The sequence below is a fragment of the Dermacentor silvarum genome, chromosome 5, assembly GCF_013339745.2.
Source record: "Dermacentor silvarum isolate Dsil-2018 chromosome 5, BIME_Dsil_1.4, whole genome shotgun sequence".
Classification (NCBI taxonomy): domain Eukaryota; kingdom Metazoa; phylum Arthropoda; class Arachnida; order Ixodida; family Ixodidae; genus Dermacentor; species Dermacentor silvarum.
Window position 1 is genome coordinate 107161797 of NC_051158.1, and position 14812 is coordinate 107176608.

A 14812-nucleotide genomic window follows, 5' to 3' on the forward strand; every position below is an offset into this window, starting at 1 on the left:
CTGTATCTGCCTTTTGAACGTCGCTATTGTTAATGGCAAATAAAACTTCAGCGTACTATAGAAGTTACAGCTTGAGTGATATTGTCAAGAAACATTGGGAAGAACTCAGAAGCAATATTTTTTTCGTAATTTCTTTGGAGAGTAACTAGCGTATGTGGTAAAGGGTTGGTACCAGAGACCGCATTTTTTCAAGTTTGACTGGTTGCTCGGATGATCTCGTTTTGTTCTCGCAACTTGTCATAATGGTTTTTGATGTGTGGCAAAGCCAGTGTCAAGCAGGCACCATTTACTATTTTGTTTGCTCATATGTTTTGTTTATATCAAGTACAATGTATCGCGTGTACGGTACGTTATATTGCACTCTACGTTCATACCACAGTTGTACTCATGCCTACGGGTGACTAAATTTCATTTTCAACTTGCCGGCATGTTCTCGTTTTGAGTGCCCGGATAACAGCTTTGGCTTTTGGCTCAAGGTCACTTGAAGATCGCCGACAACGGGAGCTAAAAGCATTTCATGCTTAAAAGAGTAGGCAACCTTAAACTCTGACCTAGGTGTTTCGTTTTGGCACTCGCATCCCGGCGTTGGTGTTCTGTGCTTTGGTAAGCAGTGATAAGTGATTTCTGATCAATTATAATTATTCCAGACACTTCAGTAACTCAACTTGAACTAAGCTTATGCTTCGATATAATGTCTATAAAGAAACCGATGAATTTTGCACTGTACTACTTTTTTATTTTTTTCCTGATTTATTTTTAATCTCGTCTCAGATAATTAGTTATAATTATCCCACACACTTCAGCAAGTCAGCGTGCAACAAAACTTATGCTTTGATATCATATGTATAATAAAAGTCATGAATTCTGAAGTGAACCACTTTTTTTTCTATTTTTCTGATTTACTTAGATTGCGTCCCCGGTCGTCTCAGCTAATTAATTCTAATTATCCCAGACACTTCAGTAACTCAACTTATAACTATAAACTTATGCTCTGATATCATATCTATAATGAAATTCGTGAATTTTGTACCGTACTATTTTTTTCGATTTATTTTCACCTCCTGATCATCTCTGGAGGTGAACCGGAAGTACTCTCCAAAGAACAAACGGCACTCGACGCTCCTGCCACTAAAAACTCCCGATACAGCTCAATACGTGCAACGTAAAAGTGTTTTTTTTCTTTTTCTTTTGCGAGTGTGAAAGAAGCCCGCGAATACACGCAAAATTGCCGCACAACTAGCCGCTCGAGGCACTATGCGTGTATCCGCGGGCTTTCACGCTCGGAAAAACACTTTTATGTAGCACGTATTGGGCAACAGAAGGCTGTATCGGGAGTTTTTCCTGTTGCTCTATAATTTTCTGATTGACACTTTTCATCTAAATATAATATCTGAGAAGCTAATTAATTAATTATAATTTATTAATAATTTTAATTATAATGATTATCTAATTATTTATCTAATGCAAAAAATTGAGTATCTGTAAGCGACGGCAAACAACATTACCTTGGTTCTGTCCAGCTACGTGGCATTTGCATATATTTAAGTGTCGGTGCTAGAAAGTTGGGACGCCCTGTATATACTGGGTGTTCAAAATTAGGCTTTACGAAAATTTTAAAAATCGCTTGTAGCAGGTAGCATAATTCTTATCGCTCAGCTTGGTTATTCGAAGAAACGGACATTAGTAACAGAAGAAATTGAAACTAATATTCTAATAAATAACAAAAATTGACTAATGAACGTCTTAGTTAATTATTTTACGACACATATTGCAATATATGAATTGTAGCCGGTGAGTTTGCAAGACGCATCCACCTAAAATGAATTTCCAGGATAACACCAGTTTCGAGATATTGCCCTTAGTGTGGGACGAAATATATGGGCGTTTTAGTTACTTTTGTGCTTCAATGTATAAAACAGCATTTTCGTATCAAAGTAAGTATAACAACAGTGCATTTTTACGGCGAGTTTGATGGTGCATATCTGCAAACTGGTGTCAATCTGGAAATGAATTCCAAGTGGATACGCCTGACAAGCTCACCGGCTCCAATTCGTAAATCGCAATATGTGTCGTAAAGTAATAAAATAAGAAGTTAATTAGTGATTTCTTGTTAATTAGTTCAATCTATGTTTCGACTGCTCGTGCTGGTGCTACTAATGTCCGCCTCATCGATTAACCCAGCTCAATGATAAGAATTATGCTACCTTCCACAGGCGATTTCTAAAAATTATATATATAGACACAAAATTGGAGAACAAGACAAACGTCCCAACAAGCAGTGACCAATGACCGATGATTGGACTCCTCCTGGATTCCCATCGGCTTCTATTGTAAGTGGCCAGTGCCCTGTCTGTGTCAGAAAACGGCATTGCCTCCATGTTAAATATGGGCAAGATGGTGGAAAAAGTAGTATGTAAGCATAATAAACAAATATTTTTTTAAAGAGGGCGTTTCGTTTAGTTAGTAGCCCTTAGCGCACAATAGTATGAAACAAGTTTGGGTGACCTCTGCGACGTGATGTCCATATTTTACATGAAAGCCTAGGTCTATTCTGTAACACATAGAGACGGGGTGCTGGCCAGTGTACTGGGAAACTGCTTGGCCACCACGCACAATCTACGCTGTTATACTTTGCCGGTAGCAAATCGTAGCGCAGAAGCACAGGTACAAATGTTTAATCAATGGGATGGCATGCTGTCTACCGTTTGTCAGGATGTCAAACTAACAAGCACGAACAGCGACAATTGTGTACGTTGCTGGTCCGTAGTTCATTTCGTGCCGGTTGCTTCACGTATTAAAATAAATATTTCTTTTTAATACAAACGATTAAAACTGTGCGCGCACACAGGGCGCGACATTTGCGACGTTTGAATTTTGCACTATTTCCCGCGCGCTCCGTACGTGACCGGCCGGCGCACTGCGTTACAGCGATAAAGAAAATAGTTCCTCAAGGAAGCTAAGCAGAAAATTTTCACACTCTTGCAAACCACAGAAATTGTTAAGAAATACCATTATATTACAAGATTTGTTAATAAATATGGCAATTCATGCCTATGAAAGCGTAGATTTGTATGCGCGTTTTTGTGTGAATGCGCGCTTGCGCTGTTAACTCTTTGGCAGATTCCAGAACTTTGTGCGTGCGGCGTATGTATGTGTGCGGGTTGCGTGATGAGTTTGCTGCGTTTTCTGTGCCCTTTGCCTCGCTGTGACATCTTTGGTATATTCCAACTTGTTGCTCGCTCTGTATGGGCTACACGTTGCCTCGAAGATCACCATGATCGCCTCCGACTCAGCCACATCGAAGGTGAGTGAGTGTTTCGAATTCCACTTGCTCGTTCATTGCGACGCTATCAGAAAAAGTGCGTACAGAGCCCGTGCGTGTCTTCCACGCGCCTCTGTGCTCGTTTTCATTACTAGTACTATTCTTCCGTTGCGAGAATTGGTTGTGCAGCACTAGATTTGTGATATTGAGCATGAAGTTTTGTCCTGATTTAACTTCACAGCGCTGCTTGCGGCGACGTAAAGCAGCTATGTGGAGCCAGCTAAAACAGGGCATGTTGTGCGCGCCACGATTTTTGGTACGGTGTTCCAGCACCAATTGAAATTAGCCTTATTAATGAGGGCTCGTGCTCTGCCGTTTTGGTGGGCAGTTATGCGGAGCCAGCTAAAACAGGGTACGTTGTGCTCGCCACGATTTTTGGTACGGTGTTCCAGCACCGATTGAAATTAGCAATAATGAGCGCTCGTGCTTTGCCGTTTTGGTGGAAACAATGCGACGTGAAATAGTCCGAACTGTACTGCAATCAAGTATATTTCGTTCGCGCAACGCCGTCCATTGACGTGTCGGGATCGGCGAAAATATGCGCGGGGCGTTTTTCCGTTCGAATGTATTCTGCTGCGCTGTTCGCTTCAGGATCGAGGGCCCAGAGTCCGCTGACACGCCGTGCGGTAGACACGCGCTGTGGCGCGATAATAATAAAGAATTGCAAGGGCGTATATGTGATTCTATGTGATAGGTGAGATAAAAAAGGGGTGATGCCAGCGAGTGCTGTGAAATCATCTGGTCATGTGTTGTTTGTATTCCGCCGGTACGCGCGCTGTGAACTTTTTTTTAACCATGATCTCCCTTCGACGCCATCGAGTGCTTCGCGCAAACGCCTTCGCGTAGGCGCTCTATACTCACGGCAAAGGCAGAATCTGTGGGATTCTATGTTCTGCTTTAGTGGGATGAAACATCTAAATAATGTCATCGTGTGAAGTTTGAGCCTTTGGCTCTTCAGTAACTGATTGATTTAACTAAGTTCGAAAATCAGTAAAGGAACGAGATGCTTGGGCATATTTACCGTGTCGTCCCACTGTGCTTCCAGTGGCATGTAGGCGTTATCGACAAATGTCGAAAATTAGCAAGGCTTTTTATGACAGAAGTGGACAGCTATGTCAAGAAGTTATTTTTGCTTTGAATTCACACACTAAAGAGGAGAGAGAGTGAAAGGGGAGCGAATCCTTGTGAACTAAATGACGCTGTGACATAAGCTTGGAACAATGGTTTTTTGTGGAGCAGTTCTGTGCAATACTTAGAGAATAAGCAAACTGTAGTAGCAGCAGTTAGACGGGGAGTAAAAAAATGCAACACTGGTTTTATATGAACGAGCTACCTTTAAGATGTCGCCGCAACAGTTCAGTAGATGAGCCAAATAATTTTAAAATTTAGGAGAGAAATTAAAAATAAATTATTTGCCCACCTCACACTGCCAGTGGCAAGAGCAGCCATGCTTTAATGTTTTCAATCAGTCATTTATATCCATCCATTTATGTCGGCCTAATCGTTCATGTAGATGTTTTGATTGTTGCTTTTGACTTATCGTAGCGTCACATTTTAATACTGACATCTGTTTTCAGAATCAAAATGAGCCTGGAGACGCCACAGCCGGAATGCGAAAGGTGAATTCTTTGGCCATTCATTGTGTAGCGTCACCATGATCAAATGCACTGTTGCGTGAGAATGTATTGCCGGGAGGTATTCTCCTTAAGATTTAGTAAAAATGGTAGCATTAAGTGTCTCCTCTGCGATTTTGCATATCCTTTGATTTGCGAGTCGATTAATTTATTTGATGAAGTGGGCAGTTGGCACATCCTGCCTTTGTACACATTCAGCTGAGTAGGTCTGGGACACAGCAAGTGAATGTGATGTGTAGTGGTAATCGAATTAACGTCGACAGTTATCTTCCTGTTTGAGCTGCTACTGCTGCTTGCCAACACAAGCAGCAGTTGCCCAAGATGGCGTGAAAGAGGTTCATTGAAGAGTGGCACATACCCTGAGTCACATACCCAGAGATCCAAGCAGGTCCATCAGATGGTTATTAACCCACTTCCCTCAACATAGCAGCCCTACCCATTAGGCCATTGACCACCAAGTGACACAAATTGGCTGGAATATAGAGACAGACACCCGAAAGTATGTGAAGTATCCTAAAAATGCTACTTGCATTAAAGTTTTCGATACCTTGGTTTACTTGCTATTTTATTTTGTACTGGGTGAATCCTTGTTTTTCTGAAGCACATGGCATCCTAACATCATAGCAAGCTATGACATTAGTTTTGGTTGTTTTTATTAGTGACATTAGTTGGCATTTTAGGTCTGGAGCAGGCAGTGTTTCTGTGATTTGGAGTGTGGCTGTTGTGTAAATGTGCTTAAAATCCTTAAACGACATCACTAATATTTACCTAAACGTGCCGTTTCACATAGGTTGGAGAAGTGCTCATTCAGATGATCCTGGCACAGCTTGCCATGGTGGACCAGGCAAGTTTTCAAGGGCCTTGATTCACCATGTGTTCACAAAGAAGAACCTCATGGGCCACTCACTTCTCGGAAACAACACCACCAATAGGCAAAAACAGGCTCTTGGCCTTATCAGGGTCAACACTGTTATAGGCAAGTACCATACATCCTTTTCCCCGTTGCATTTTTGCATTCACATTTTGTACTTGGAATTACCAGCTTGCTATTAGCACAACAAATAACTTTCAAGTAGCCTGTGTCTCCAACTACGTTCTACAATAGCCTACTATTTGGAATGAATGTTCACTTGATCTCAAGTCTCTAACGCCTCCAACTAAAGTGCTAAATTTTAAAAGCAGCGTTAACTGCCAGAAGTTATTGGTGGCTCCAACTGACAAAGTTAGGTGCATTTGCGCATTAGTTGCACTACTTGACTGTCATTGCAATGGATAGTTGCAATGAAGCAGCTACCAATCTGTGAAGCACGCTACCAATCTGGTGCTATAGACGGTGTGCTTAAGTAGCCTGAAAGTGCTGTTATAATTGTGGAGAAGCTATGCTCAAGTGCACTTACTGCTCAACTCGAGGGACAACACTTCCACCAAATTTCAGCAATCAAAATGGCCCTCCAGATTCTGTAATGCAAAACATAGTGGTTTCACCTATTTCAACAGACCACATTGAATTAAAGTTGCTCCTGTCTTGAAGGAGGTCCATGTGGTGGCAGACAGTAGACAGGGAGCTTAAGTTAAGGGGCATAATTGTTGGGTTGTTTCGATCAAAGCAACAATAGGAACAGATGCCAACTTCGTTGTCAACATTGCTATGTTTAGCGATGTCTATTCATTCTAGGCATTCAACCTATTAAGATCCAATTTATCACACTGTATTCTAAGATGTGGAAAAAACAAAGGTATTTATTTGACTTTTCCTCACGTTCCCATAAAATGATCAGTACTCAATAGGCCCTTGGCAGCTACTATATAAAGCTTCTTAAGAACATGAAGCATGTCCACAGCTCCCACTCTGAAATTGTTGGAAATGTCTCCTGCTTTTTTACTTCAAAGACGCACTTGCCTGTTTTCAGCGTTATTATAAACCAGTGGTCAAGTACTATGGGTTTAGCTTTATTAAAAATTGAATGAGCTTTGTAGGTGGTTCATGTTTAACCCTTTGAGTATCACATATTTTCTGGAAATGCGTCCCCCAATTTAAGCATTATATTTTTATTCTGGATTGCTCTTCAGAGTGACCTTTCGAGAAAAAAAAGGGTAAATAATTTTTTAGGCCACAAAGTGACAAAGGTTTCTTAGTGTGCTCAGTTTTGTACCATGTTTATTGTAGCATGCAGGGCAAACTAGCATAATCACATTTTTAAAATCTAATGACACTCACAAAACATTAAACTAGGTGAATACTCCCAAACTACTGCATTGATGGGCACCATATAGTAAAGAGAAAGATCAGTTTTGTAAGAATCTAAGGGGAAACAGCACAATCAGGATTTTTGTAGAAGTCGCAGAAGGTTACAGAATCTGTAATGTGATGCTTGGGGACACTTCATTCTTAAAAGGCCTGCTTACTTATATGTTCTTTCGCCGCCTCATATTTATGGTCGTGACCACACGATTTGTTCCCGCCACTCTACATGCATGGAAGTGACTCTCAAAGGATTAGCAGAGTCAGTCTACTTGCATAGCTCTCTTTTAAGACTGAGCATTTCTTCGTATTTCTTCTTCGCATTTATTTGTGTTAGTGTAACCAGGCTGGCGCGCAACTGCAGTAAATCCTCGTTATAAGCAGTAATTTCTTTTAAGTAGAGAGGCATAAGAATGGCTATCATAATGGCTATCATAATGCGAGAAGTGCACTCCAGTAGCATATGAGCTCGTAAAACAAATTCAGATATACCATACTCAATTCTGGTCACATAACCGTATTTGGAGCAACTCCTGCAAGGAAAAGTGCAATAAAGTGCTGCACATTTTGATTATGAATGTTGAGAGAACTAATTTTAGTTGTCAATAGTCTACCATTAAGTTTTTTCACCAACACTATGAAGTCTTTTTTCACCATTTTGTTCCTAAGTAAGCAACGTTCACATCTTTCACACCAAGGATATTCATGAAGTTATTCTGCCACAGTGAGCTTTTCCTGTTTTCCTTCTGCATATTGTACTAAGTGGAGTCCTCCGGCACCACTCCACTTTGAAAGCTGGTCATTCTCTAGAATTGAACTCGTGAAAACTTTGAATAAACAAAACAAATGAAACGGTTTCATTATAACAGGGCGTACTGTATGTCGCACTTTTGCATGTGGAACATTGATCTTAAACCTCATGCTGTTTTTCCTTTTTTTACAGGCTTTACCTGTCACAAGTTTCCTGGGACAAACATGGCGTACATTAAGAACACTCTGGCCTCACTTCTCGCAAGGGACCTGAAGTGTCCAGAAGAGCCCAAGTCTGTGGACAGTTCACGTGTTGTGCACTTGCAGCCCTCAACATTTTTTTTATTATTAGGATGTTTCTAGTCACCTGAAAAGCCCAGGTTGGATGGTTCAGGCACAAGTACTGTTTTGTGATTAATAATTAATTGCACAAGTGTGGCGGTTTGTATTTTAGTACATTTTTACGTAATTTTTTAATATATTTCTACAAAAGATAGTGTTTCTTGACTATGTTATTTCATAGTATCATAGGTCATTTCATGCCAAGACTGTTCCATGACGGCACACGATTGCAAGTTTGTTTGATAAAGTAAAAGTAGGCACAGTGAGAAATTTTCCAGAAAATTAGGTTTCATACATACACCGGAAAGTGGAATCTGTGCTATTGTCAGAGTGGTTCTGTTTGAGGAAAACTACATATTGACATATGTTTTAGTTATGGTTTATTTACTATTTCAAAACAGTAAAAACAGAGGTAAAAGTTTGCTTAAATTCAGAGTGCGACAACAGATCTTGGGCAAGGCATTGATCTGCTTTCTTTAATGTACGCATCAAATCTGATTTCTTGCAAATTCTTTCATTCTAACTTGTTTTGCGGCACTCAAAAATGAAAAAAAATTTTCTCATGCCAGTTCCATTTAAGTCTTCCAGCAGGTAACTAATGGCCACGGTCTATCAGATATAAATCTTTAGTAAAAGTGAATAAATCACTTGGTATGTAATGACCTGCCCAGGAACCTAGTAATCATGGCAGAAAACGCAACTGGATCGTGCAACAAGCAATGCTGCCATGGCACAACTTATTGTAATTACTGTGTCGTTTCAGAGGTAGATAACGTTTAGTAAATTGGGCACGCACCATTTAAGCAATAAATAAGAGTCTCAGTGGGCTCATGCAAATTGTGCCATGATTATTATGTTACTGGCTACCAAATAAAGAAAGCAAGTACATTTTAAATGTTATTTACTGTAATGCTTGTATATTATTTATTTTATATTTATTTCAATTTTGAGAAATGTGTTACTTTAGGGCCACGCAAACTTTACACCTCTCAGTATTCAATTTCATTATTGTATCAAGCTGCTGGCAGTTTGTAGATTGAGATAGGAATTTTTTGATCTCAAGGCACACATGGCTGTACAGTTAACAAATGTTAGGCTTCAATAAACAATTCATCTAGAAAAAATGCTTTTTGTCCACATCAATTTTGATCTGTTGATTTCGTGAAGGATTATTCATTTTGTGTGCTAAGCCAATTAAAAAAACTGGCATAATGGTTCTGATAGCAGCTCTATAATATGTTTTATTACAGGCTATATCTAAAAGTGTGGTTTTGATCCCTGGGTGACCCAGGTCTGCAATGTAGAAGTGCCTGCATTTAAGTTTAAATGCTGTTGCAATATTTAAATGGTGTTGCAATATTGACTAACATTGCACATTGGGCTTGTTGTTGTAACCCTAATGGAGGCAAAAGGCGTAGCGCATCAAAAATGGGACACAAGAGGAAGAACACAGACAACACACACGTTTGGCGCATAACGTGTGTGTTGTCTGCATTCTTCCTCTTGTGTCTTGTTTCTGATACGTAGCGCCTTTTGCCTCCTTTAAGCAATATTGACGTTTAACACATCCAATAATACTTCAATATTGATGTTCAACAATGCTTCAATAATATCTCAATGGGGTTTCAATATTGATGTTCAATACTGCTCCAATAATATTTCAATAGGGTTTCCATATTGACATGCAACAGAGTTCCAACATTATGTCAATGGGGTTTCAATATTGGCATTCAACATATTTCAACAATGTCTCAACAGGTTTTCAATATTGACATTCAACACATCTTCAACAGTTCTTGAATGGGCTTTCAATAGTGGCATTCAACATGGTTTCAACAATCCATCAATGACTTCTCAAATTGAAACGACCCAATGATGTTTCAACAAAATGTTGCAATCCAATTTTCAACACCTGTCAACATTTTTCTCAATAATGTTTCAACAAAGCCTCAATGTGCTTTCAATGATATTTGTTGACATTGACCAATGACTTCTCAACAACATTTCAACAATTTTTTTGTAAGGGAGGTTTGGGAATCTAGAATGTGTTATTTTAGCTGTAGGAAGACGTCCTGTGTGGAAAGCCCAGGACGCAATCCAAACATACAGGTTGGCATGAGAGTGTTGCCTTCTAGGTACTGACTTCTAGGTACATGGTCTATGAGTTTGCCGACAGAAGAAGTGAAGGAGATCGGGCTGAGGTTAGAGGTGAGCAGAGGTTTCCCAGGTTTGGGTAAGAACGCGACTTTGGCCTCTTTCCATTGCGGTGGGAGGGCGCCCTTTTGCCAGCACCCATTAAAGTATTCGGTAAGGGCGGCAATGGATTGGGCGTCGAGATTCCGGAGCGCCTTGTTATGTACCCCGTCTGGGCTGGGGGCTGAGGACGGGTTATGTCTCTGGAGTTCAGCCTGAACTTCTGCTTCTGTAATGGTTTGGTCAAGGAGGTCGTTAGTGGCGCCTGCATAGTCGGGGTATGTTACAGAAGGGTATGTGGGGAAGTACTGACTTCTAAGTTCATGGAGCAATTCCGGTGGAGATGTATCGGAAGATGTAAGAGTTTGGTGAGGTTGAGTCTTTGTGTGGTTTTAGATTGAGTGAAGTCTATCAAGTACATAAAACGGTTCCACTTCTAAGGTAGACTCATATTGCCATTTAGCTTGTTGCATAGTGATTCCCAGTTTTGTCGTGAATCAGTCGCTGCGTGCGTCTCTGTCTCTTTGTTGAGACGGGCGAGGCGGCGTCTTAGTGTTCGGTTCCAGCACTGCCTTTGCCAGCGTCGTTCTAGGCCTGCTTTAGCTTCCCATAAATGCAGGAGTCGGGAGTCAACTGTGTCGCTTGGGCAGTCCTCTCGTAGGGGATGAGTTGCTGATCAGACATCACTTTCTAATTGTTTGGACCAGCTGGTGATGTCCGTGATGGGGACGATGTTGCGGGCTGCTCTACATGATCGGAAAGTGTCCCACTTCGTGAAAGTGGAGACTCTGGGAGGTCTGCAGGGTAGTTGAGCATTTAAGAGAATTTCGATGATGCTATGATCACTACCCAGATTCTGTTGTGTGTTGCACCATGTGGCGTGAGGGAGGCGATGTGCGAATGTAAGGTCTGGTGTAGTGTCTTTACAGACACTGTTTCCCGTGCGTGTAGGAGAGGTAGGGTCGGTAAGAAGGGAGAGACCGGTCTGGTGCGCTGGTAACCAAAGCCGATGTCCTTTTGGTGTGTCGTGCTGGTAACCCCAGGCCGTATGCGGGGCGTTAAAGTCTCCTAGACGAGTAAGGGGCACCTGTTTGCTATGCGCTTCGCAAGAGTAAAAAGGCGTTCGAAGTTGCTTTGTAGGCATTTAGGGTGGCTGTATACATTTAGGACGAAGATACTATTTGCTCGAGCGTGTTGTGGCACAAGCTCAATTAGAAGGTGACCAATGTCTTGAATCGCTAGGGAATGGGAGATGGTGGTGATTGAGCGGCTAACTAGAAACGCTACCCGAGTGGGTAGAATAGGAGTATAGCCGGGGAGGGTGAGTGGGTTGGAGGGCTCCTGCAGGGCAAGGATGTCGGGTCCCGTAGCGCAGGACAGCAGTTGGTGAACCACATGACGCTTCTGGCCAAAGCACTGGAAGTTCCACTGCCAGAGTGTAAGATTACGGTTTGGAGGTGCCATCATGAGAGTCGATTGGGGGGTTGGGACTCGTGATAACGGGTGGGTGGGAGTCGTGAGCTGTGGTTGGGATAGGGTTGTCCTGTCCTTCAGCTGCTTTAGGCTTCTTACGTCTACTTGGGGTGGAGTCCAGCTTTGTGAGGCGGGTTGCGTAAGAATTGAGCCGGGACTCAAGATCGCTATACCTATCAGAAAACCCTTGAGTTAGCACGTCTAATCTGTGATTAAGAGCAGCATTTTCTTGTGTTATGTGAATAACCGCGTCTTTGAGGGTTGCACAATCCTGGTTGATGTGAGTGACAGCATCCTGCAATTTTGCCTCAAAGCGAGCAGCCAAGGACTCAAGCAGGGTTGGAATGTCGTCTAGTGAGATAGGGGTGGAGGGCGGTGGCGTTATGCATGGAGTTGAATTTGTAGAGGGTTCCGTGTCAGCCTCCATTGCTAGCGAATCAGGTGAGGAAGTAGGGTTGGAGTGGCTGGGCCAGGTATGGTCGTTGGGTGGGTTAAGGGGAGGAGGTTGATGTGCGGTTGGAGCCGGGGTAGGTGAAATGGGAGATCCAGTGGCAAGAGCACTTATCTGGGCTTCCAGTTGGGCGATGCATTGCCGAAGAACGGGGGCGTCTGCTCGGGCTGCTGTAGCTTCTGCTTTTGCCGCCACTGCCTCCTCCTGGGATTTCGCCAGGGGGTGTTGTAAACTGGGATTCACTAGCATGGATGTCGTGTGCTTTTGAGAATAAAGGGGCGTGTTCCAGGCTTGTTTCAATGGCTCTGTCCAGGCTTGCTTGTGTTGGTTGGGCTGGGTGGGTCCGGATGACCATTGGGGAAAACTGTCCCTGGGTGGGACCGATTCCTGCTGCTGCGTTTCTGGGTGGCTTGGCTGTTTCCATGGCTGGTGAAGGTTTCGTCCCTTGCACGATCCCGTGGCGGTAAGGTGAGGGCCCTCACACAAAATGCACTTGGGCGTACAAGGAGGGTCTTGTTGCGAATGCTGTGTTCCACAGCGGGGGCAAAGATTGGTCTTGGGGCTTGGGCATACGTCGTGACGGTGACCCGGCTGTCTGCAATTGGTACAGGCATCCCGACTGCCGCGGTATAGGGTGCAGCGGTGGGTGGCTCCCGTGTACTTGATGGAGTGCGGGACTGCGTTTGCATTGAAGGTGATTAGGATGGAGTGCGTCTTTCCCATGCGACGGGCTGCTGGTATGGTGTACTCCGGATTTCTTCTGACCAAGTCTTGGTAGAGTTGCATTTGGGTCTCGTCATCATAGGCGTTTGTGATGAATCCTCTAGTAGACCCCGGTGCGGGTGCCACGTAAGCCGTGCAAGGGTAGGTTTGGTCTCCAATTGCGAGGGAGGTTAGCGTCTTGAGAGTCTCGGCTGTTGGGGTGTGAGTGAGTCAGTGAGTGAAATAACTTTATTGAGGTCCAGAGAAGACGCAGGGGACACCCCGCGCCACCGGGCTAGTCCCACGTAGGGACCGGCAAGCCGAGCTTGACGGCCCGATCGCGGGCACTCTGGACGGCCAGGGTTTGGTCGTGTGTTGTTGCCATGGCGAAGGTATTGTTGATCGGGTGGGTGCGAGGCAGAAGTCGTCCGGTAGAGTGATTCGGAGCTGGGTCTGCACTGCCTTCGTAACTCGAGGTGTTGGGACGCCTAGAAGTCGTAGTTCACCTCGCGGGAGAACGACCACTCGAATAGCGTTGGGTGGGAGTGGTGGCAGCTGCTTGCTACGCTGCACTTTGATGCGCGTCTCCTTGGGAGCAGGTGGTAGGCGGGCCGGCGTCTTGCCGCTGCGGGTGGCGGCTGTTGCGCCGTGCGCCGCGTTCCTGGCGTTCGGGTTAGCTGCCTCGGAGGTAGCGTTGCCGGAGTGGTGAGGTGGTTTCGGCGAACTGGCTGGTCGGGAGGCGTAGGCTTTATACAGCACTGGTGTCCAATCGTCTGACTGGAGCTCTTGTGCGGTTATGGTTTGGCTTCAACCGTTACTTCCATCACAATGGCTGGCGTCGCCGGAGTTGTCGGCGGAGAGGTAGAGTCCGGGTGAGGCTTAACTGGGCAGCTGAGCGTCTCGGTCCGATAATCGTTCTCAGCACAAAAAAGGTCAGATTTCGCCCGGAATGGGCGGTTTCCCTGTCTTCCTTAGGCACTAATGTCGCTTCTCGAGCAGATTAGTGGCCGTAGGAGAGATTGGGTAGGAGCAGCACGTACCGTTTGCCGGAGCCGACGTTGCAGGCATCCGCTCGCGTTGGCCCCTACGCGGCGTCTCCGTATTCCACGTGTTCCCTTCCCGGCGCATTGCCCGAAGTGTGCGGTGGTTGTCGCCGTGTTGTGTTCTAGCGTTTCCGATATTCGGGTAAACGCAAGTGGACTGAGCGTTTACCCGATGAGTGGAGACGCAAACGTGAACGTCCTGCATGGTGCAGCCACCTGGTGGTGCAGAGCTCAATAAAACAAACGCCGAACTGATACTCCCTTCACCAAATGTATTCTACTTCGCTGTTCCTGTAAATTAAAATACACTTGGTTACTGCAATACTAGCCGTGTTTGTCTGGTGGAGCTTTGCGCCACCAACTGGCTGGGCACCGTACAGGCCACTCGCGTCTGCGTCTCCGATGAAACGCCCAATCCGCCTGCGTTTACCGGAATACCGGACAAGTCGAAACTCTGAAATGGCATCGCTAAACGAGCCCCACTTTCAGTTTTGCGGCTGATGAGGATAAGCAACATTGATAAGTATGTCAAACAAAGCAGTTTGGTTCGCGGTGCTGAGTTGTACGCCGCTGATCATGTGGGGCGTTACGGAACAAGGCAGCAGTTCCGTTTCTCCGTCGGAAATCTTCGGAAAGTGCGTGGCACAAATAAAAAGCGTA

General features: G+C 44.1%; 1 long non-coding RNA gene across 1 annotated transcript; it reads left to right on the forward strand.

Annotated features, from left to right (window-relative positions):
* The first annotated feature begins 3147 nt into the window (after positions 1-3147).
* On the forward strand, positions 3148-5928 carry LOC125945940 (uncharacterized). The gene is made up of 3 exons (XR_007467242.1): positions 3148-3304; positions 4900-4941; positions 5747-5928. It is a non-coding gene; the product is annotated as an uncharacterized LOC125945940 (long non-coding RNA).
* The last annotated feature ends 8884 nt before the right edge of the window (positions 5929-14812 follow it).